Genomic DNA, 24,625 nt, shown 5'->3' on the forward strand with positions numbered 1-24,625 from the left:
TTAAAAAAAAAGAGGTAAATCTCGAAATGGAAATAATAAGCTTTAAACTTGAATAAATCTTAGCTTTGGTATTTTATAAGTTGGCTCAAAAGTTTCATAGAATTTCGTGTACCTGTCACGTGAAATCAGTGCTCAAACGACACGAAAATCAGTTTTTTGTTTCCTTTGCTCTAAATGATATTTAAAGTTATAGAGCAAAAGTTATAGAGCAAAAGTTGTAGAGCATAAAATTCTTTATATATTTGGTCCTATGCAAATTTTTCATATACTTAACCGTTCTGGAGATAGAGTGCGAAGTGTGGGAGGCGCTTAGCCGTATGTATTATAACGCTAGGTCAACTGTGTAATTCCAGTACATAGTACGTGTTATAAAGTTACAAAAACATTATAATTATGAAGAAACCTTAGTTACTAACAAATAATAAGTTATATTTATAGATATTATTCATAAATTATATATCCGTTTAATAATATTTAGAAAATGTTCATTAAAAACTAGCTGTACCCGGCCACGCTTTGTTGTGGTTCAGTCTCGTTAAATGGAACTATTCTGGACGACGCAAGAGCTAAGCTATGTCATTTTTGGATCGAATCGCTGCCAGAATCAGTCTAATTAGGAATGATTTACCAGTTCTTCTGGGCATCTAAAAAGAAGATTTCTCCAACCCCGTTGTTGACAATTTGAATTATTTGATCGTAAATGCCTTTTCGCTCAAGAGTTAGCTTAAGAATATTTGATGGCACATACACCAAAAAATCACCCGTGTTTTTAATTTATTTCACGATGCAATTCTATATCGAACGAAGCAGCAGCAGATAGATTCCCGATTGATAGAGAACTTTGTTATTGATTTTAAAGCACAAATCTTCAATCATTATCAACGCTTCATTGTAGATTTTAGCTGTGAAATCCATGTTCATATTGGAATTTTCCTTGCGTATTTGACGGAAAATATCTTCAGCTACGTGCGATTTATATTTGTTCTGTAATTGTATAGGGGATGAAGGAGAGCAGGCGGTCAACAAGATGCAAACAATGCACGAATTTGATTTGGATTTTTTCCTTCTTTCTGAATCTCTAATGCCAAAACCTGCCGACCTAATGTGTATATTATGCACTTGGCATTAAAGTACCATGTTAGAAACAAAAATTATGGAAATTCCAGCAAAACTAGTGAAGATTTTGCATTTTTCCCTTTTTTCAGAACCTCTACTTCCAAAACCAGCCGACCTAATGTGTACAATATACGCTTGGCATTAAAGTAGAATGTTAAAAACAGAAATTAAGGCTATTCCAGCTAAACTAATGTAGATTTTGCATTTTTCCCTTTCTTCTAACGCTCTACTTCCAAAACTAGCCGACCTAATGTGTATAATGTACGCCTGGAATTAAAGTAGAATGTTAGAAACAAAAATTATGGAAATTCAAGCAAAACTAATGAAGTTTTTGTATTTTTCCCTTTTTTCAGAACCTCTACTTCCAAAACCAGCCGACCTAATGTGTATAATATACGCCTGGCATTAATGTACAATGTTACAAACAGAAATTAAGGCAATTCCAGCTAAACTAATGTAGATTTTGCATTTTTCCCTTTTTCTAAGTTTCTACATCCAAAACCATCCAACCTAATGTGTATAGTATACGCTTGGCATAAAAGTAGAATGTTGGAAAACAAAATTGAGGAAATTCCATCAAAATTAATGATGATTTTGTATTTTCCTTTTTTTCTAAACCTCTACTTGTGAGACTAGCCGACCTATTGTGTATACATTGACCTAGTGCCTGTTTCTTCTAACATTGTATTATTTTATTATAATACACGCTTGTCCAAATTTTCAATTGCTGGAAAACGATGGACCGGGCTTATTTAAGAAAGAAGCATCTATCTTGATTAGGATGCACCAGTTTGTACCTGGTTATCTATTTTCGGTCGACTATACTCGACGAAAATTTTACATTAATTTATTTAACCAAAGAGGAAGGAAAAGTTAAGTTTTGAGCTTCTAGTGGGTCAAGCGCAGCAATAGAACTAGAACGCTGCTCACCTTTCCTCTTTTGGAGTTATACATAAATCATTTCCCATACATTTATACTTTACATTATCTGTAAATATTCTTTCGTAGATTTTTACTAATTATCTGCAGGAACTGCTTGAAGAAGGACTCCAAAGGTTTATCGCGTCCCGCGAAATCCTTGATTATGACTGGGTAGCGTCTTCAAGCATCATAGACAATAACATTTTAATAATCGTTTTAGTTCAACCCTCAAAACGACATTTCCAAATGGCTTATTGACAAAGAATATCATAATCTGCTTAAATTATTCATATAGTTATAATAAGACAATAAAATGAAAACTCAACAAATATTACTCTAGAACAATGTTGGCGGTCTATTATCTGTTTAATATTAAAATATAATTCAAAAGACTAAAGGAAATTGAAAAACCTAAAGTGCTATCTTACAGAATGAGCCCTGTGATATTGTTTTAAAGGAATTCTCTTTTTAAGTGCAAAATTCAATGTTTTTTGCACTTATAAGAATTTTCACTTTAATACTCAACATATTTTTTATTTAAGCTTCTAACTTGTGAGTTTGCCTTTACTTTAAATGAAATATATGATCTAAATTTGTAATATTTAGTAAGTACTTTGATAAAAATTAGTGAAAGTACGGATGTGATAATTAAAATTAGAAATTGATTTATTTTTTTAAAAAATATTTAAATTGAAATTGAGAGTTTAAATTTTTAAAATCGGTGTAGTTTTGAAGAGTGATGTTTGGAGATGGTCCCTAAACAAATAGGACAGTCGACGTCATCACAATTTTTTATTTGAATATTCAGAATGTGTACGCAGTCAGATATTGAACAGTCTTTCTCCTCATGCAATAGATTTACAAAAAATTTTGAAAAAAATTGTTGAAGACATAAAATTAAAAGTTGATCGTGAATCTACACAGTTTAGGAATAAACATAATTTTACTTTTATCAGTGAAATTCTTTCAGTTGCTAATCTTAGGGGAGATTCGATGGAATATTGAATTTAGTTAAATTTTAAAACGATATTTTAGCCACCCACTTAGTTTTCTACCTACCTTTATTCTGGAATAAGTATTCTGGGGAAATTGAAATTAATATTCAAGTTTAATTGCTGTAAAAGTATAGAAAAAAGAAGATGGCAAGGGCACTTCCTGACAATCTAGATCAACTAAGATATTATAATTCCCACCTTTATAATTTCGTGCAGTTCAGTCCTCTCTACTCTGTTTATGGAAATTCCTCTTTCTCAAGGAAGAACTGGTGCTCATTTTAATTTAACATCGTGGGATTTTTAGTTTGAAATTTTGGGGCTTTGTCTTTTAATTTATGTATTACTACGTCGTCCGTCCACTGGCCACATATTGTGCGCCCCTCTCTTAATTATGGTAAAATTAAACTGTTATAAAGAAAATGCCCTCATATTAATTAAATCTCTCTTATGACGGTCAAATAGTACCCTGGGGAGCCGTTCTAGAGGAAGAAAGTACCTTGTTATAATTCCTCTTTTGTCATGTAAAGTACACTAACTGGCCTAGTATAAAACAGCCTTTGGTTAGTGTTTTAATTAAGAAATAGAAAAAGTAAAACAAAACAAGCAGTGAACCCGTATCTTTCAAGGTATTACCTTTTAACTTGGTTTAATCGATCGTTAATATAAATCACTAAAAGATCGGAAAGTTTTAAATATTTCCGTGTAGACATTTAATTTAAATTTTAATTAAAATTCAACTCATCAACTTTAAATGTATATTATAAAATTGTCTTTAGCTGCAATTATTAAAATTTTAATTGATAAACTTTCTTCAACTTTGGTTTCTTAGCTCTAACAAAAAGTTTCCTTGGCTTTTCATTGTTGTAACTGTATATGAAACTGTTTGTGCTAGATTTTGTCTTTCGTGCAGAAATTTTACTGAATGTGTCGATTGGCACTGTGTCGAATGACAGCGCCTTCTATCGTAACACTCAGCCTATCGTAACTATTGCAAAGCACAATAATCTAAGGGCACCTTTACATATCACAGAAAGCAGACTAATTTTCTCTTCTATTTATGGTTCTTTTAAGTAAGGAGGAACTACGTAGAAAATCTATCCTAATTTAAGTAAGACTTTTTATTTATTTTATTTTTTTAAAGACAGGAAAAATCTCCTTAAAAAGATTACCGAGGCTACAGTTCCAATATCTATCCTTTCTCTAAGGTTTGTAATTTAATCCTGTAATGTCTCCTCTGAGTTTTAAATGTCGCCTGTAATATGTTGCAGGTTGCCTGTTGTCATGTAGTAGTGTGTGAGGAGTTCGCATACTGGCTCCAAATGATCAGTGATAGTGGGCTTTATTAGAGGCTTTTTCTCTAGATTGTTGGAAGAATTAGTTTTTAGAAGAAAGTTAGTAAGTTCAGATTTCCTACACTTATGCTATTCTTATTTACATAGTACAGACTTAAGAATTGTAAAAGAAAATGTGTGACTTTTTTGCAACAGCAAATTATTATTATTTTTGAAATATGTAAATATATAGTCCTAATGTAAACATTTTTAATATGGCTTAACTGAAAAGATAAGAGCGGAATAAAATATGTTAGATTTACTTGTGATGGATTTTGTATTCTAAATTGTTAAGTGCTTTATTAAAAGTTTGCTTTATTAGTTCCATTTTGCCAAATATATATTATAATTGTAGGGTTAACTTTGTAAATAATATTTTAAGCCTTCGAGGCAGAAACTGAAATTATAATTTCGTACTTGATGTGTGGAGGAAACAATGCCTTGAAAGGTTTGCACAAACTATTTAACTAGTATAAAATTATAATTTATTCCAACAAATATACAATGTAGTTTGTTTGCTTTTCTTCAATGTATACGTCTATGGTGCTGCTGTGCCTCGTGGTGGGTATGGAAGAGTAGACTCAGAAGGGCTTAAGGGACTTTTCTCTCCCTTTAGAGCGAGTAAACAATTGGAATTCCTGAGAAGTAATTTACGAGAGCGGTTGCTATACACACATACATATATATCTGCTAACTGTGCGTTTATTTGAACGACGTATAGTGTGTATGTATGATACACTGTCTGTTAATGGCTGTGTACGTTAGATTTTAAGTGTGTGTTTGCCAAGAAAGAATAGGGATGCTGTGAGCACTTCCTGCGGAGATTATTAAAGGTTCTTAAGGAGTGACAGAGAAAGAGAGAGAGCGCGCTGAAGGCTGGATGTGACAGCAATACCGATTGGGTCCCCTCTAGAAAATCTTCTCCCGGTCTTAGGTCTTAGGAGTTCATTCTCTTCCAGCATGCCCTTCTTCTTAGTTGGTATATACTAGTATACCTGCGTTTACCAAGCATCTATCAACACTTCTAATGTATACGAACAGAATGTACGCTGCGAATGGCACCTCTCATACTGATATTCCATCAACTGCTTACTAGCCGAACCTTCTCGCACCTTTACTTAAGCTTAATCGCCCACATGCTTATTTCATATAAACATTAACTTGTAAGTGTAGTTACCTATGAAGATAACTTCATTTCCTTCTCTTAGCAAACAATTTCTACTCTCATTCTTCAATGAGTGGTTATCTTTTGTTCTTAAAGGTAATGTGTCTAGTTTATGGTTATATTGCTAAATTTATGGGTTCAATCACAGATATCTGATATTCCCAACTTCAGTAAGCAAAATGAAGCTCAAAAAGTAACAAAGAAGTATGAAATAGTGTTAATGTTTACACTTATTTTTCAGTTTTTTCCCTCCAAAAGGATGAATTTGGAAAACACATTATTCCCTGTAAATAAAGCAATAATGAGAAACATTGACTCAAGACCAATTAGTGGACATAGCTTTTGGTGAACAACCTAAACGAAATACAAGGTAATTTTGTCGTACAATTAAAGTTAAAGTATCCACCACCCATTCTCATTTCAGTGTGACTGTGAGAGTGTTTCTTGATTTTGTTGTCGTCAGTTTAGCTATGGCTACATTCTTCTACAATTTTCTGATGTATGAGTTGTGGTAAATTGGAAGCAAGTTGTGGGTGGTAAGAGGCCCCAGGGTAATTAATTTTCTAAATTAGTTCACGGCTTATGATAATTAGTGTTTACTGTGCGGTGCAGGGGGCTCTTCTCGTTTAATCTGACAAGAGTGGCTGTTGTAGGTCGGTGCTCATATGCTTCTATGTTCCCTAAGTGAGAAAAGGTGAAATTGTTGAATTTTTAAGGCACTTTCCATCAGCTCTTGTGAAATTCTTAATTCTCTCTAAAAACACGTTACTCTATTTTCTATAACTCTTCATTGCATTATAACTTAATATATCTTTTTTTCTGGGACATCTTGAAAACAGCTCCAACTATTTACTAAAAATGCTGTATTCATCCTCAGCTAAAGGCCTTAGGCCTACCATTTTGTGAATAAGTAGCTCCATTGCAATATTGGTCCATGGTATGAAGAAATTGATGAATCTAAGTGATGAATTGCTCTTTCAGTCGAACTGAAAGCAGAAGAATGTGAGTTCGCTTGTGACTGAACGTCATGAGGCTACAAGTGTTGCTAAATATTAACAAACTGAGGCAATTCTTGCACAAAGGGAGCAGAGGGAATGAAACCCCATCGAGTCCTCGAACGTTGTCCTAATAAACATGCTTCTCGTCACTCATCGCCATCACCGGGTGAAAAATAGTCTGAACGATTGATCAGTAAGCTGTATGTTTTCAGCAGTTTAGCATTTATTTAATTTGAAAGGCACTGCACACTTCTTCTATAGAATAATCCTGAAACACTATGTAATCATACTACATATTAGGTATATCTTTAAAAATTACATAGTCAGTTAGAAAGTAGAGTTTGCCATTTTATTGTGATAATGCTGCTATCTTTAGGAAAATTGTTTAACGACGAATTAAAAAGTAAAATATTTCACTCTAGAGGTCGTTTAACATGATTCGGGATCTCAGATCTAGTGTTTAGAACCGGCAGTGGTTTCGGGAGTTACAAGAACCATAGTGCCTTTGACTATTTAATTTGGCTATGTATATAATGAATATATATATATATATTTGTTTTTTACAGGGTACGGTAGGTTCGTAAATCATTTCTTCAGGGCAGGACAAACTCCAAAACTCTTGTGCGGATTGTGACAGAAGGAGGAAAAGGAGGAGAAAACGGATTCTCAAATTCCCCTTGGTTCCGTTACTATTGTCAGTTTGTCCTTTAAGGTCAGAAGATATGAGAAAGCGAGATGAGTCGCAGAGAAGGACTAAACTCTTAAAAGTTTGTGCCTACTCAGGCCAATTTCTTATCTTATTATCGACATGCCTTGCGTGCCCCAACCGCTCGAGAGACATTAAAAGAAGAGTTACAAGTAGGAAGTGAATAGAATTGTTTGAAAATTTAGTAGTCAAGCATCGTTAACTGCCTGCCAGAAAGTTAATGCAATTCTATCCTTTTCAATTATCAAATTGGTTTAATTGCACAGTGTTAAATATAATAAAAGTATTACAAAATTTCCTTTTTTTGCTTAAGTTACGCATTTTAATTAGTTTATTTCTTTAAATTCAGTGCAAACATATTTCAGTTCATAATGTATGTATTAATTAATTTAATTATTTAATGTTGTATAATTACGTAAATGTACACTATATATATTATGTTCATCTCATTATGAGGTTGGCACTGATTAAAAATACAATAAAATTATAAATTTAATTGATTATTATTTTTTAATTTTAATAGAATTCAATCGGCGAAATTATTCTTACTTTTAATCATATGACAGTTAATTAGTGAACTAAATATCAAATATTTAATCGTTAATCAAAGTTAAAAAATTATGATTAAATCTGAGAATTTAATTGAACTATAACTTTAATCACCGAATTAATTTAGTTTCAATCGATAATCAAATTGATTTAATCACTGAGTATATGGCTTTTCAATTCGACCTCCTTAGGACCATCTTACACTCTCATTTTGTAAGGGGTTAAATAAGGTTTTCTAAACATCCATTTAGATATTTTAAGGTTTTACTACCTTTTAAGTATTTGATTATTAAATCTCTAACCAAACTTCCAAGAAGAAAGGAAGTCAATACACCGGAAGTGCAGTTTTAAAGAAAGGCTTTTTCTGTAATTTACTAAGAATTTGCCAAATGGATTCATTTGAAGCTGATCTTACATGGCTTACTTAAGCTTAAATGTCAGTTTGGTCTTTAATTTTTTCTCAATTAATAGTTTGGTCAGAGGGAATGTGCCGCATTCTGTCAACATGATTATTAAATTTATCTTCTTTTTTTTTTTAATGCAATTCTAAGTTACAATAAAATTCAATTATATTCGTAAATTATGGTAAGAAAAAGTCATGTGAGTGTTCATACCAAATTCTTTTCATGAGAAAGTGAAGTGAAACTGTCGAACTATCCGAATACGATCTTAACTTAATAAAAAATTTCTTGAAAATTAAGAACGTCTCAATATCTACGTAACATTAATAATATATTCTAAAAACATTAAGAAATTTAATAAAATATGAGAAAATAATAAAAGATTTAGAAAAACAAGTGGAAGGTAATGAAGCACAATTGTTAATACGCCCTGACTCGCTATCATTGGACGGGGCGTGGTTACACTCGAGGTGGGCGTGACCCGCCCACCGCCTGCAATCCCACTACTTTGTGATTGGCCAATACTTTGAACTCAATAATTTCAATGAAATAATTAATTAAAATTTTTTTTCCAACATTTCTCCCATAGGTATTTGATAAACTTTCGAATTAAGCAAGAAAATAAAAATCCCTTTAAAAATGCAATAAATAATATTTCTTTTGGAATAATACTTCATGTTTTACATAGTTATCGTTAATGAAAACAAAAAACGTCAGAATTTGTATTGTTTAATCGTGAAATAGATAAAAGAGAAATGGGCTTATTGTAGACTTGTGAGCCGCCATTACATAGGCTGTTGGCTTACTTTATACTCCATTCGGTGGAGAGCTCTAGTGGCAATTTCTGTAAACATAAATGCAGTTTCTACATCTATATTTAACAATATTAACTAGACCCATTTAGACCACCTTATACTCACATTTAACCACGTTGACGACTCACTAGACTTATATAGGACTACCTTACACTCACATTCAACGTATTTTTTACCGCATTACTTATATATGTATTAGTCTATTATTTTGTCAATCCTCATTTTAGTGAAGTAAGTAATTTGAGCTACTTCTTTTTCACCTTTGCTATTCCACTCTGGCGGAACCTCGTTTTGTAGGACGTCCCCGGATTAGAAAGATCTCATGTAAGGCTACATTACTCAGTTAATTTGTATTTTTTTAGTCTGATGTACACATTAAAGTAATTCTCACTTTGTTAGATTGAACAACCTTGGATTGACTTGCCACTTATACAGTAGGCTACTTTAATCTAGCCTTCTTTTTCACCTTATTGAACCGATTTTGTTATTTAATTCGGATAGAGAGGATATTTTTCCTCATTAATTGGTGTTTTCCGTGAGCTGGTATTGGTAGAATGAAGGTGTCGAGTTTGAGAAAAGCGATATTATTGATGTAGATGAGGCAGCTGGTTGGTAGAATGAAGGTGCCGAGTTTCATAAAAGTGATAATATTGATGATGATGATGAGGCACCAGCTAGACAGAATGAAGTTGCATCATTGACAAAGTTGTGGTAATAAAAATTTAATCGTCCAAAGTGATGAAAACTTAATTTTGGTTATTTTCTTTTAATTTTAATATTTTTTTTATTATTAAAAATTTTAATTGATTAAATTCCAATTCAATTAAAAGCGAATTTAATTCAATCAATTTTGGCCGACTAAATTTTTTTAATTTTAATCATGATTAAAATTAAATTTCGGTTTAATCCAATTGGAATTTAATAGATTAAATTTTTGCCATTTCTGATCTTATACTACTACTAATATCATTTTAATTGTTGAATACTATTTCAGAATTGTTGAGTAGCAGTACATAATAATTTGTAAGCCATGTGTAGTAGCTGTTCTGTCTCTTTCTCTGTAAGCATGGTATTTGCCTGGTAACATAAACTGGCCACTTGAGGAAAATTGTTTTGTGTTTGTGGTTGTGAATATCTCGTTAATGGAGATCAAGAGTGTCAAGGATAAATTATGTCTGATGCTTCAATAAGTCGAATTACACACAAGCCCCAACTACAATCCCCATTGTTATATGCTTACCAATAAGCCTATTGATTATTGCTCTTGAATTGTTTGGTTAATGATTATCTAGAATGATAATATTCTAAGTAACAAATATTCTAGTGACTAGAATAATTTGGTTTTGGTTTTTAATTAGAACTAGCATCACTTAATGAAATTTATTTAAAACCCATTACTTATAGCAATTAGAACAAATTTAATCGCTAAATTCAAAACAGATTAGCTTTGATTTTATGCCTCGAAATTTACTTATGTTTATAATTTAGTTTTCAATACCTAAAATTTATACTAATACTTTGGATTATTATATCTCTTGATTATTATAGTCCACACACACTCTCCAAGTTAATGCAAATGTATTCTACCAATCCTCTTTGAGAGTGATAGAACCACCATTGATATTTCAGTCGTAAAGCTTTACAGGCACATCCTCTACACTTCACAATACACATCTACCAAGTGTTTGAGTTTGATTAGTACTTAACCACATTATAATTACCAACATTTTTTATTCACCATAGTATACATTTAGACGAATTATCACCGGAGTTACTGTTACAGTTACTCCAGAGTCCCTAGACCAAAAACTTTTCAGTTGTCGAATGGTGTATGAGGAACCGTGCTGGTTGACGGTAGTTTAAGAAAATCAAATATTCTTGAGCTCCATTCCCATAACGATTCTTTAAAAGTATTCCATTCCCTAACAACTAAACCTAAAATCTGCAAAATTGCCAAACACTGACCTAGTCCTCCATTTCCGCAATTCTCTTATCACATTCTGAACCCCAGTACTGACAATCTTTCTTATTTTGATTGCCACCCAAGAGTTTTCATTCAACTTAGCTACCAAATCTCATAATTGGATCCCAGAGATACGAATATATACAATATACCTCCCTGCCTTCTCCATAAGAAATAGCGCCCCTCATCGGCCCTTTTCCATCTTCCATGCTGCAATTTTTTAATGTCTTTATCGTAACGTAGAGCTCACGAAGTGAGCAATTAGACCGATTCCTAACAGCCTTCTTCACCGCCATGTCCGGGTTAGAAGATCAATAATCTTACCTGCCAGGCAAGGCAGCTGATATATTTTCTACATCTCCCACTACTTGAATACTTGCTCAATGAACACTGCATGATTATAAAAAGATGGGGAAAGTTGAAATTCTATACAGTCTCCTTTCAGTACTTAAAGAATTTCAATTATACTAATGATCTCTCTTGGAAGATCAAGGCCATACCTCTAAGAGTCACATGATGACTTGCCTCATCTGTTATGGAAAGCTGAAATTAGTTCGCGTGCCTTAACAACTCTCAAATTTAGCGTGAGCTCCTTTAAAAACTTATTCGACATTCTGGGATGTCGTTCATGGGCATTTCCTACAATAGAGATCTGAAGGGGTTCTAAAGGCAGTGTTGGTATTTTCGTCAATTTAGAGGGTGGTTAGAGATAAAGAAAATCATACAATGCTCCCATTCGTCAGCCAAGTAAAGGTTCTTACAGTTTATGGAAACCTGAATGAAGTAGGTTGTGTAGAATCTGGTTTTAATATAGTTAATGAAAGAGGTCACAACATGGGTCAGATCTGCACCATTATTGGTCCCGCTGTTTCAAAATGTATGATAATAACGTAAATATAACTTTTTTTAAAACTCTTTAGTTAATTAGCACATGTTAAAAAAAAACAAAATCTTTCCCATCATACTCTTTACTTCCCCTTTTTGGATGTTCCCTAAATATGATGATGCACATGTGTAAAAACACTTTTTTATACCGACCGTTTGTTTGGGAACTAATCTTTTTATGGCTTTACCCAGCCTCTGCTATAAATAAAATTTAGTACCCCTTCACACACATTTTGTTTACAAAAGGTAGAAAAAACAATAAAAAGAAAAAGATAGTTTATTTCTATATTTATCTATGGTGTAAATAAAAGTATTCCTGCAGACTTTTTATTTTTAAGAATTTCATAAACATTTTTGCGTGTGGTCTTAAAGCTATAAAGATTTTATTATTGGATAGGTGATTTAATGGACTAAATGATTTGGAGTGGTTTAGATAATTAGAAATTTTGATTAGAATATGGAACTGTCGTGTTGAATATAAACGAAAATGATTTACAGACCAGTTTTTTAGCTTATTTTCTTTCTTTTTGTAGCTACTTAACTCTCCAGGTTTGCTATAAATCGAATTTTGTCTTCGTATGTTTGTCTCTCCCTCAGCATTCTCACAACCCTTCCGTTCTTTATTCTTAAGGAACTTGGAATTCTATTCAATTTTTTTTTTTTCAAGTATAAAAACAGTCCAATATAAATTTATATAATGGCCAATAAAATATGCGTAAAATTTTGTTTATAAGATTTTCTTCATGCTTAATATTGTATCAATATTTAATTCAAAATTGAAAACTGTCAAAAAATTCAGAATAAGTGGTTAAAGTTACAATTTAAAGTCACTGAACGAGCTTTCATTGTTAATATAGGAAATAAATCTTAAGAACATATGGGTATTTTTAAAAGTTTGGTTATAAAGGTAAATTTGCTGATAGTAAAAAATCTGTAGCACTATAAGATGGAAAAACTAACGAGAAAAAATACTTTAAAATATAAAAATAATAATAAGAAAATTATATTGGGATCCGTGGGTCAGTCGCCCCAATTATCTGGACTAACTAAGCCAACAAACACGTTAACTATAAGTGTTCATTCATTTTAACTACATTTAGACTTTTTTTTTAACAAACTTAAATTGCGTTTTAGCTTACATTGAATAAAATATATCCATTAGATATTGAATAGTACTAGTGTATGCTCATGTAATGAATAGAATATAATATGCACGTATAAATTTACATACTCATGCAAGTAAAATAAAATTGATGTCCTACAAGATTTAAATTATTAAAATTAACAACAAAGTAAAGTTAAAGATACCAAATTAAAATCTTCGAAGCGAAAACTTGCAAAATATTGAAATGAATCAAATTTATAAAGCTATCTAAAATAATGGAACAATAATACAAAATAATAACATTACGAAATTTAACGTATACGAATATGCTAACATAAACATGATAAATACACAACATCAATGCAAGAAAAACATATAAAATGTAACTAATTAAAACATGAATGTTACAAACAAGACAAACTTGAAACAATTTCTAAATCAAATGCAGGCAATTATAAAAATGTGTAATTGTATCATTAAAATTTGTTTAATTAACAAAACTGAACAGTTTTTGTGGAGAATTTGAAAGTTCACTAGTGATTGTGGTTGCAAATCATAACTATTCAATAAAACATCTGGAATTTGTGACCGACAAAAAAAAAAAACATGGTGAGGGATTTCAAAAATAATTCCTTTGGGGACAACTTTGGACGCCCATTCCAAGCTTAATTGAACAACAATGTTCTCTCGACTATCTAATACCATCTATTGATACCGAGCTATAGAGGCTTTTAGGAAAAGAAATCTAAAGGTAGTCAGCTAGTCGTAAGCCGAAGCCCTCCATGTTTTGAGACTAGTACAGCAACACCTTTATTTTTGATTATATATAAATATATTTGTTTATTTATATATGTACATCAAAGATTTCAATGTGCTTTGTTGTTTCATGAGTGCAGTTAGACAGCTGGTCTTTGGATATTCGAGAAAGGTGCTGGTTACAGTTCACGGTTCAAGAGAGGAAAAACTTGCCCAATGAAAAGTATCATTCCAGCTAATATTTTTAAAGTTATGAAGAAAAACTGCGGAACTTCCTTAATGGTGTTTTAACTTAGAAGAAGATGATGCCAATTATTTTGGAAAATAAAATAAAACAATGTAAGTTTCCGTTTTGTTAATAAACTGTGATAATTTGAGTGTTCTCAAGTTTAAAATTGATTTTATAATTGGGAAAATGAAATGTTACCAATAGTCTTCCTTCAGCAATAAGTTCTAATAAATATGTATTGTTTACTTTACTTCTGTTTGCTTAAGTTTATTCGAAAAATGGATGAGCTCTCCTACGACGGTTGAAACTCCCTTCTGCGATACAAATTTTCTCGTTTAAATTGAAACTTTCCGCAGTCAGAATGACTCTGAAATGTTTGTTTATTCTTTGTTAAAAATAAGTTTAAGTTCGTGCTACTTCATAAACTGTTTAAGAAATGGATTTTGGTTCTAAATTGAAAAAAGAAAAAATTACTATGTAATAATTAGTTGATGCTCTAATCTGCGAAAGAGAAATATTAAAGTTATTTCTGATATTTTCAGGTGAAGGATTGCTGCATAATTCCGTTTTACTTTCCAATATTTAACGAGGATGAAAAGAAAGTAAAAAAAAAAAAAAAACTGGTGTGAACTTTCAAAAGGCGCACTCAGTTCTCAAGATTCTTGGGTAATTTATCATTTAACTTCGAATTTCGTTTAATTTATAAATCTTATTGTTAAAGACACTCTTAAAGTCTGGCATTCAGACATTCTTTAAGTCATTCTTAAAGGAAAGGAGCTCTTGACATCTATGAAGAACAAAGGCAAGTTACCCGTCGTCTTTGAGATAAAACTTGGGTTTCTACAGGAATGAGGTAGAGAAACAAAATAAATAATGTATTAAATATAGAAAGGAAAGAAACAATAAAAAGATCCGAGGCTGGTCGACGTGAAGTGTAAGAGTTCCAGTGGAACCGGCTGGAACCAGTGGAAAAGAAGAAAAGTTGTCAGAAGGGCCTTGAATAACGCATACCTGACCACCAACTCAAAGGATTGTGAGCACAACCCTTGTAGTTTCAACTGTACACTTCTTACATACGCTACTTTTACTGAACTTCTTTTTTTTCAGCGTGCACTACTTCATTCAGCATATTTTCCCTTTTTATCTTTCCTTCTCATGCCCATGCGGGCTATACCTCCTTTCTTTTAGTGGTAGTTGGGTTTGAGCAATTTTACAAAGGGAAGAAAGAATATTGCCAGTTTCAGTCATTATTTTTTATTCTTTTTCCAAGCTTTCGATCGAGCGACTAGTTTATCATCAGGGCTATGGAACATATTTTACAGTAATGGACTTATGATGTTCATTAATTTGTTAAACAAACTTACTTCAAATTATATTTATTGTTACAGAGAAATCATCAGAACGCTGTGTTGTTCCGTTGAAACGTTACTAGAGAGGATTAGTATCACATTAGCGATTGTGATATGTTCTCTGCTGACGGTTTCGAAGGGAGCTGGAAATGATTATGCCTGGGCAACTTGGGGCGGCGAGAATCGAAAGGAAATTAATTGATTTGACTAAGTGAAAATGGGAAATGGTGACCTAGGGAAGAAACAAATGAACTTGACTAAAGGAAAAGAAAAGTTCAGTTTAATGATGCAGGATTTAGGCTTCGAACATTAGACTTTTGCAAAGGTGATTAAAATTTAGATTTACATCCATACTTCCCTTGGTGTTTGCGCGTTGTTTCATTGGTTGTTCTTTCATTTTAATAGAAATTTATTATCATGCATTGTTTACAAGCATTAAAGGAGTTACTAAATTTCTGAATTTAAAACAAAAATTGTTCTTAAAAGTGCAAATTTTCTAAAGTTTTTTACTAAGTAATTTTACTTTGTTTTCTTGAAAACCATATCAGCCGATATCTTTAAAACTTATACTTCCCACAGGCCAAAAAAGATTGCCGTAATTTTCGTTAAACTTTTTTTAGTGAAAATTGATTTTAAAAGGTTTTGGGGGAATGTTATAATACGTCTTACTTTCGTGGAAAGTGAAGTGAAATAAAAACTTTTCGTTTCATCAAATTTTCCTCACTTTTCTCACATTTTGAACAATTTTTTTTTGGCAACTAATAAGAATATTTTCTGAAAATAGTTAAAAGAATTTTTTGTAGTTATTTCGAATTTGCAATTTCATTTTGTGTTCTTATATTTTGTAGTAAATTTGGTAATTACATTCACCCACAATTACTTTGTGAAGTATTTGTGGAAATTGTTCTTGAAATTGGTTAGGTAGATCGGTAGAGTGTGCGTGTTTACAACTCTCTTACATTTATAACTACTAGATTTCTTAGGTAATTTTGTAATTTTATATGAATATATCTCGTAAGTAACGTCATATTTAAAACTTATCCTTGGTTTGTAGTTTGTTAACTCTTGCTGAGTTGCATGTTTAAAAAAAGCAGTAATTTTCTTTTAGAGATAAAATATGTTTCGCCAACTTTCATAAAAATATGTTGAGAAATTTATTCAGAAAATTAGCTCACTTTTTTAGGAAATATGAGAACTAGAAATCTGTAGTCTAATTATCTCAAGTTTGAAGGCGATTTACAAAAGAACTCTGAAAATTAAAGTAAGGGAGAATCAAATCTTAGTTCTAATGTCAGTTCAATTTTGTCATAAAATTATTCTGCATTAAGCTCTTTTGTATGAAATTGAATCTTAATATCTTTACCAACTACCAATAAATAATTGGGGCCGCTTTTAGCGTCTTCTTAAACCACAATGCCTAGCAATGGATCCAATATTTGAGGCGCAGTATCAGCTCTGTTCGGTCCCACAGTCAGCATTTAGATAACAACCTACTAAATTTATATTTAAGGAAGAATTTCGTGCAGTTAATTCCTGGAAGTTAGCTAAACTAATATGTTACCCAAGACCTCGACAATAGCAAGTGGTCAATAAACCACTGCCCAATTTGACCAACCAATCCAGCACCTAATTTCCCAAAATACTATTACGACCAGACTAGAAGATAATTTCTTGAAGGAGATACTTCATTTAGTCTCTTGGAACAGTTAAATACAAATTTCGAGGTCAGCACCGAGGTGGAGACTAAAGCCTTCAGCGAAGCGTCAATAGCCTAACAGATGCAAAATTCCTTTTGAAGTTAAGTTCCTTGTCTCCTGTATACATTTAAAAAATGAAGTATACGATAAGTAATAGCTCAAAGCTCAGTTCTCAAGATAGCAGTTCCATTCACCGAGAGACACTGTCTACCCTCTCCCGCTGTTCTAGACCTTTCATCTATTCTGGGAGTCTCCGCATAATAGCTGAAGTAATTGTATGATCCATCGTTAACCAATCCTGGATTCATGGCAACCTGTACTAAAAATGATTAAAAAAACAATGTATTTGTACTGTTGTCAGTAAAAAGACTTTACTGCAGTCATTACCACGTTTATAACTCTCTAAAACCTAACAAAGTCATGGGCGGCATTGAGGTCTTGTGAATAATCCCAGCTTGCTTTTTCCTAATTCCGTTAGTCCACAGTAATTCTTCTTTAGAGAGCAGTTTCTAAAAGAAAGAAAGTAAGAAAAAAAAAAACTTGCCTTTACAGATAGCTAGAAAGTAATTTCACTAGATTCCTTATTAAATAATAAGGTAGGTTCTGAAGCTGTAAGCTAGGTTTAAAGTAAATTATTTCTTCTTATATTGTAACACTGAAAGGAGAATATTGATATAGAACTGTGAAATATATCAGATTACTAAGGCTACTTACAAATGTATTAGGAAATGTCTGGCAGAAATGTTAGCACACTTTATGGATTAGGAGAGTGTTATGATACCTTTCCAAACTCTATTAATCTCAATTCTTATATCTTGAAACTAAACCCTTTCAAAGGATTGTATTACTTAACGTTTGCTCTACAAGCCTTCTGTGTAATGCAGATAAACCAGATTAAATTTATAGAAGGGAGTTTTCAGATAGAAAAGCATTTTGGAATGATTTAATATTAAACTTTCCTCATTTTCAACTAAAATCGCAAAAAAAATGTATTTGTTCTTTTGTCTATAAACTTGAGGTATGAACGCTTTTTTTGCAATTGTAGCAAAATTTTACACATTTTGTCCTTAAATTAATGAATAGGTACTTATTGCCTGACTTTAGATTCGCTTCCCAAAAATTAAACATGAGTTTTTGGAACGTCATGTTACAGATAAATGAATAATGTGGCTAGTAATCAGTTTTATTTCCATTTTTCCAAATGTATCTACGTTCTCCAGAGCATATCTAAATAATGTTTACGGAAAGTATGAGATTAAAAGCAATTGTATATTATATTGCAGTTATTCCAATTTTAATTAAAAATGTTTAGACCCATATTTTCAATAACCATTATCAAATTGAAAACGAACTCTGAAAATTAATCTGTAAAGCTCCATTTTTTATTAAAACAATTTTTTCAATCTAGGAATCTTGTAAATATCTGAAAATGCCGTTTATGATGTGTACATATTGAATTACTTTCCACTTGGCTCTGCATTGTGATTTTATTTGGAGATTTTGGACTTTGACTTTCAAACAAAAGTTTAAGAATGCAGTTCTCAGATAAACTTGCAGTGCCTTAAAACATTTTCCACTTACTCTGCGGTTTAGAGGGTTGACTAAGGGTGTTGTGTTCGCCGCTTTTTGCAAGAGGCGACTGAAGGGCAACTCAGTCTCTTTTCACTTTTATCTTTTCCTTAAAGTCTTTGTTTTTGATCCCATTCCTAATTACTCACCAATTAGTTCTTCACTTTCTTTTTTACTTCGCTGCTTTGAAACAAAATTTAAAGGAAGGGTGTAAACCCGATTAAGAATCCCAGCCTTCTAGGTTCATTATAACAGTAATATTTTTTCATATTGAAGTTTCTTGACGATGTATTTAAACCTGATATGATTTGAAAATGACAATTCTTAGTTAATCCAAATTTTGCAGTTTTCAAAAAAGATAAAATGGAAAAAATAATAAGTTTTAAATCAAATAATTATTTGACTGTTTTTAGGGGTTTACAGTTTTTAAAGGCAAAAGTGAGTTTGTAAATATCTTCTAGAAAATGTTTGTTAATACAAATGTAAAAAGTTTAATCGTCTGTCCTCACATATGTGTAGATAAGATAGTTATAATTTAATTTCCCTAGACAATAATGTATGTAACACATGCTTAACTTAAATTTACTGTTCATATTGTTGTTGACATCAGATTATAGTAATCGTACATTTTGACATAAGCAATTGATGACAAATCAACTTGTCATTTCCAACATACCTATTACCCTGATCTATTTACACCCAATATTATTATTAATCTATACATGATTAATGTATTAATTTACATTGATTATTTCGCTGTATTATTTTTATTTTTGGATGAAATGTTATTCAGAATTACATATATACGGCTAGTTAGATATATATATATGTTAAGCTTCATTTGTAGTATTTGTAGGATCTACATAATGTACAATAGAAACTACGAGGGAGAATCCTCGGACTAGGGCGTTGTCAATATTTCTAAATGGAACCCCTCTTTGATAGAATACTAAGTTTGAAGATTATCAGTTAATAGGAAGTCGAAAGTTGATTAAAAGTGAATTTTAGAGATTTTTTTTTTGTAAATGCTATGAAAAACAGCTTTATAATTTATAACATTTAGTTGCGAATATTTTTTTAGGGAATCTGAGTATTCGGTCCAATATCAAAAGGAAAGAAGTGTTTGATACTAACTAACTCAAGGGGTTGAAGAAGGCAACAGACGTTTGCTAACTAATAGTTACCCCCAATCTCATAAATCTTATCATGAAACTTGTAATAACTACAAACCTCATTTGTCGTAGGTTGTACAATCCAAGAGGGTGCTACCACATCTGGCAATGGGGGAAATGAAGCTGTTGGCCATCTGGCGAGAAATGGAGTGCCATTACATTACATTAATTGGACCAGTACCTGACTTAGATATAATAAATGGGGCTCCATGCAAAGATGGTTAAGGAGTGATTTTTGAAAAGAAGATGGCCACTACGAACGATAATACCAAGGGTCTTAATGGTAAGAAGGAAATGTCAAAACTGTGCAAAACCGGGACTATTCCACTGAACTATTTAGTGGATAGATTAGTCTGGAGACTGGCCTCTCTTCTGGAATTAGGCAAAATAAGAAAGTACCCACAGGGCAGGGAATGATTGAGCAGGAGTTCCGAGAGTTAGTAGGGAGAAAGTAAAAGTCCTCTTTCTTTTAGAAAGAGTTACTGTTAGAGATTTGTAGCTCCTTGAGTAAGGAGGAGATCGTATTGCAATTGGTACAAGCAAAAATTCTTTTCCATGCAAAAAGGGGAGTCTTCATCTAATATCCTTAAAAATCCATAATTAGATAGAGAACAGGTCTGCCCAATTTTGTTATTTATTGTATTATAAATTTAAAATTGGTACAGTAACAGTAAAAGTGAGTGATTTAATAAATCAGGTAAACGTGTGTACCTGTTTACACTTTGCCTGTAACTTATTTTGGAAAGCAATATCATCAGGAATTTCAAGTCCCATCCTAGTAAAATTTCGGAAGGTGTAAAAAAAAATGACACTCAATAAATGCCTTTAATGATTATGTTGATAAAACGTGAATATCGCTCTATACTGTGAGGGTAAATCTAAAAAATTAAAATCGCTGTCATTATTTATTAATGTGTAACGATGGTGGCGAGCCATTCTAATTTATAGTAATGCATTATAAATGTCTCTGAAATGACGAAAGAGAGAATGAACGAATATGAAATAGGAAGAAAATGATGTGTAAAGATATAAATTGGTTAACAGTTTAGGCAAGGTTTTCAGTTGAAACTCCCACATTCAGTTTACGTGATTTCTGTATCTCGTTTCTCATCATTATTACTCACAGGCGTGTCTATATTTTGTGAACTAGACTTACGCTAAATCACGTTGCTTACCGCCCTGGAAACCACAAAATTTAATTTTAAAGCCGCTAGCAGTCCGAATTTCACTATACCTACAATTATTCTGCTTGCCGTACACTAGGGCGGGAGGTTAGATATTCTAGCCCTTGTACCAAACATAAACCCTGGTGGTTTTGGACTTGGTTTTACTCGTAGTGTGAAATTTATATGTTAGATACTAGTTCAGTGGTAAAGTTTTCCTCTCAGTTAGTATTTTCGATCTCTCTCTATGGTTTTCCACTTAATATTATTACTGGATGGAAAATTATTTAATCTCTTGTTTTATTATTCTTTTAGACATTAACAGCTGGTGTATTGATTGAATAAAGAAGTTAAATTGAATCTCATTTTTAACAAAATATCCTTCTAACTCTCAGATTTTTAAGCAAAAATTACTCTTTGAACATTAATAATTTTGGATAGTATCTCTTTTCTGATCGGTTTCAATTTTTTGTTTACGACCAGCACAGAACTCGTCAGTGCCTGGCTTTACTTTGTTTACTACATCCTAGAATATTGGTTTTACCTTTAATGTTTCCTTTTTTTTACTTTCTCCAACCGCTAATATAAGCAAATATTGGGAACTTGTCTTCTATATTGAGTTTTCGTTGGCATTCCAAGATGGGAAGCCTCTTTAAGTGGAAAAAGTGGTTTAGAAAATTGGATCTGCGGTTCATCATGTGTTTACATTATTGTGTGAACATTCTAACTCAATACGATAAGTCAAACTCTAACTTTATATTTTGGATTCCTCCGTAGAATCCAACTAACTTGTGGGTAAAAAACCGTCAAAATAAAGTACCACTTTAATAAAAAGATGCATTAATTTTTTTAAAACTTCCTCAGCAATGGTTTATTCTATTTGAAACTATGTTAAAATAATGCAAATATGAACACTGTAGCACATTATTTGCAATGTTTTATAGGAAATTCATTTTTTCCATTTCAGGTGAGGGGTGTTGCATTTTCTAGAATTGCATAGTATGTAGCAGTGTGGAATGCTGGACTAGCGTCTTGTAAAAAGAGATCCCAAGAAAGCCGATATTAGTCTACCAGTTAAAATTGTTAAATAGTCAAGTTAAATAGTTTTCCAAACAACTCCAGCGCGAGAAAGTAAAAATCAACAAACTTTCGTATAAAGTTTGTTTAAAGTTATATTTGCAAAAAAAGAAAGTAAGAAGTTAAAGCTGCCATTCACATAACTTTAATTTAAAAATGAACCAAAAAATAATATAAATTAAGGAACTTTTCTTTTCTATTAAAAAAATACAAAAATAATTAAAAACAAAAATTTCACTCGCAAAAATGTTTTTTTTTTTTTGGTGCCAGTTAAGTTAAAACTTTCCCACACGTAATTTATGTTCATTAATCATAGAATTTTTGTAATTGCTAATTGTTATGCCTTGACTAAGATAAATTTATTTTCTATCTGGCACACAATACAGTTACATGCATTTTTAAAATGTCTATTTCGGCTCTTATAAAAATCTCAAATACAACAATTTCATTTCTTCTATTAAAACGGTGAAGTTAAACATCAAGCTCAATTAAACACCAACAAAACTTCTGTGTAATTTTCTGGATAGTAGTAGTGTGCTGCAATAAGTTGAATAAATACAAAAATTGTTAAATTGAATGGAAACTGATAGTGTTACTAAACACGATTTTCACATCCTCCTCGATTGTTTCCTTTTCATTCTGACAATCTGGGTTCCTACCAAGCTCAAGGAAGACCTTGTTTTGCATTATCCCAGTCTGTTTACCATGTATTATTGTTCATAAGAGTTTGGTGAGCTCTTTCCAAAACCCCACTTTAAGAGACACAGTTACACCTTGGATGGGTTCTGGATTACTGAACGAAGTTTCTGCCTCATTCCTAGTCACATGGCAAATTTATAAGGAAAAGTTATTTCAGAGTGGATTAAGGAGTTAGGAAGATACAATGCTTCTCTCTTTAAGTTCTTTTTTTACTGATGAATTTTACATGAATCTAATTGAGGCTAACTAAGCTTTATTTTTGACTTGGAAATAGATTTGAGAGATTTTGTTGAAGGATTAAAAGAATATGTAAGTATCTCATGGAATAAAAATTTCATTCAGCATCCTCAACGATTATGTATGTAATACCAAAGACTACATAAATTTTAAAAAATTTAAGTTGAATCAAAAATTCGTTATAAAGAAAATTGAGAATTGTACTGGTAGGAAGTCAAAATATTTGTTCATTTTTTTTTTTAAATTAATTTTAATTTTTTTACCTCTATTTAATTTTGTATTCTAAAACAAATTGCAGCACAGTTGGCTGGAAGCGAGATGAAGATAAATTCGGTTAGCATTAGCAGAAGGCAAGTGGCCCTCGAAATGATGGACTATATGGTAAATCACGCCAGAAACTATGGCCTGTTTTAGTGTTCATAACTCAAGGTAATTTGAGCAAACAGAAATTGCCAACTTGGCTCTCCTTAATCTAATTATCTAGATCATATATTATATATTACCCCTACACCGTGCTTAATTATTTATTAAACATACAGTGAACAACTAATTCGCTGTATTTAGCACGATCTAAGTACCTTCATGCTACATTTAGTGTAAATATCTTAATTTTAATAGCTGTTTATGGTAACAAATTTTAGATTTATTAGATCGTTTAGATCCTCTCAAATAAAGCCCTTTTCTCGGAGATAGGGAACAGCCAGCCTATCCAAAGCCAGAATAATTGTTATTCATGACTATCCTCTTTTTTATTGCAACCCATCAGAATTACTATATTATATTTATATTAAAGAGGTTTTTCTATAGAACTTCAGCCATTAATAAAATTATTATAATGTCTGTTAATAATTCATTCCATACCAATGCTGTAATTCTAGAAATAAAGAATAAGAAATACAAACTAAAATCTGGAGTAAATCCTGAAAGAACGTGTTTTGAACCGAAATTAGAACTTTCTCTTTTCCATCTTACTATTAATAGAAAGTATTGCTATCTTTTCAAATTTTTAATACCGAATTTAGGCCGAACAGATACTCAAGGCATGCTCAAACATGCTCATGTACTGACTTAGCAATATTTGCATGTTCGAACTGATATTATAAAATCTGTGATCCAAAGTTCTCAAATTTGGCTTTCCAGCTTAGAGTGGCAATGAAAACTTTCAATAAAATTTAGATAGTTGCCTTAAATTCTTTTTTAATTAAATTCAAGTTAGTTTTCCATTTGGTCCTAATTTAAAGTTCATCATGGTATCTATATTATTAAATTTTAAGGATTTATTTATTTATTTTTTAATTTAAACGTTGTTATAATAAAACATAAGTTTGAGAAAAGCCTTTAGAATTTGTGTTAAATTGAAGTAAACATAGTTCGTCATTATATCCGTTAAGTAAACTCATTTACAGAATTAATTAAACTTCAGGAGTCTGTGTTTACAGGAAACTTTATCTCAATCTCTGATTACACTTTAGTTTGTAATATTGTTTTTAATTAATTTTCTAAATTCATAATTTGATTTTTAGGGTTTTCTTGCTATATAAATATTTTAAATTTGCCTTGTTCTTCTTTATTATGTAACTAAATAACCGGGAAATTCTTATTGTTCTGTGTTTGGTGGTACATAAGAAGTAATTTTATGAAATTAGTGTGAAACAGTCAAACTAGTTTCTCTTATAGCTGTTAATATTATTGACAAATATAGTTCAATATTAAGTAGATGATCGTTC

General features: G+C 31.7%; 1 protein-coding gene and 2 long non-coding RNA genes across 19 annotated transcripts in view; 2 read left to right on the forward strand and 1 right to left on the reverse strand.

Annotated features, from left to right (window-relative positions):
• The window catches only part of LOC141448467 (uncharacterized), a 56,354-nt gene extending 48,626 nt beyond the window's left edge, over nucleotides 1-7,728 (forward strand). For 12 of the 15 annotated variants that reach the window (XR_012455056.1, XR_012455064.1, XR_012455059.1 and 9 more), the window contains 3 exons: nucleotides 4,301-4,423; nucleotides 5,770-5,898; nucleotides 7,093-7,728. This is a non-coding gene — a long non-coding RNA (uncharacterized lncRNA). Of the gene's footprint in view, nucleotides 1-4,300; nucleotides 4,428-5,769; nucleotides 5,899-7,092 lie in introns of all 15 variants that reach the window. The other 3 variants (XR_012455053.1, XR_012455066.1, XR_012455065.1) reach the window with 3 other exon arrangements.
• The window catches only part of LOC141448466 (lachesin-like), a 187,170-nt gene that overhangs the window by 94,347 nt on the left and 68,198 nt on the right, over nucleotides 1-24,625 (reverse strand). The gene's annotated exons all lie outside the window — the stretch shown is intronic.
• On the forward strand, nucleotides 14,337-22,564 carry LOC141448441 (uncharacterized). Its single transcript, XR_012455001.1, has 4 exons — nucleotides 14,337-14,601; nucleotides 15,324-15,609; nucleotides 19,795-20,005; nucleotides 21,853-22,564. It is a non-coding gene; the product is annotated as an uncharacterized lncRNA (long non-coding RNA).

Source organism: Rhodnius prolixus, unplaced genomic scaffold (assembly GCF_049639745.1).
Source record: "Rhodnius prolixus isolate KJV_2025 unplaced genomic scaffold, Rpr scaffold_37, whole genome shotgun sequence".
Lineage (NCBI taxonomy): Eukaryota > Metazoa > Arthropoda > Insecta > Hemiptera > Reduviidae > Rhodnius > Rhodnius prolixus.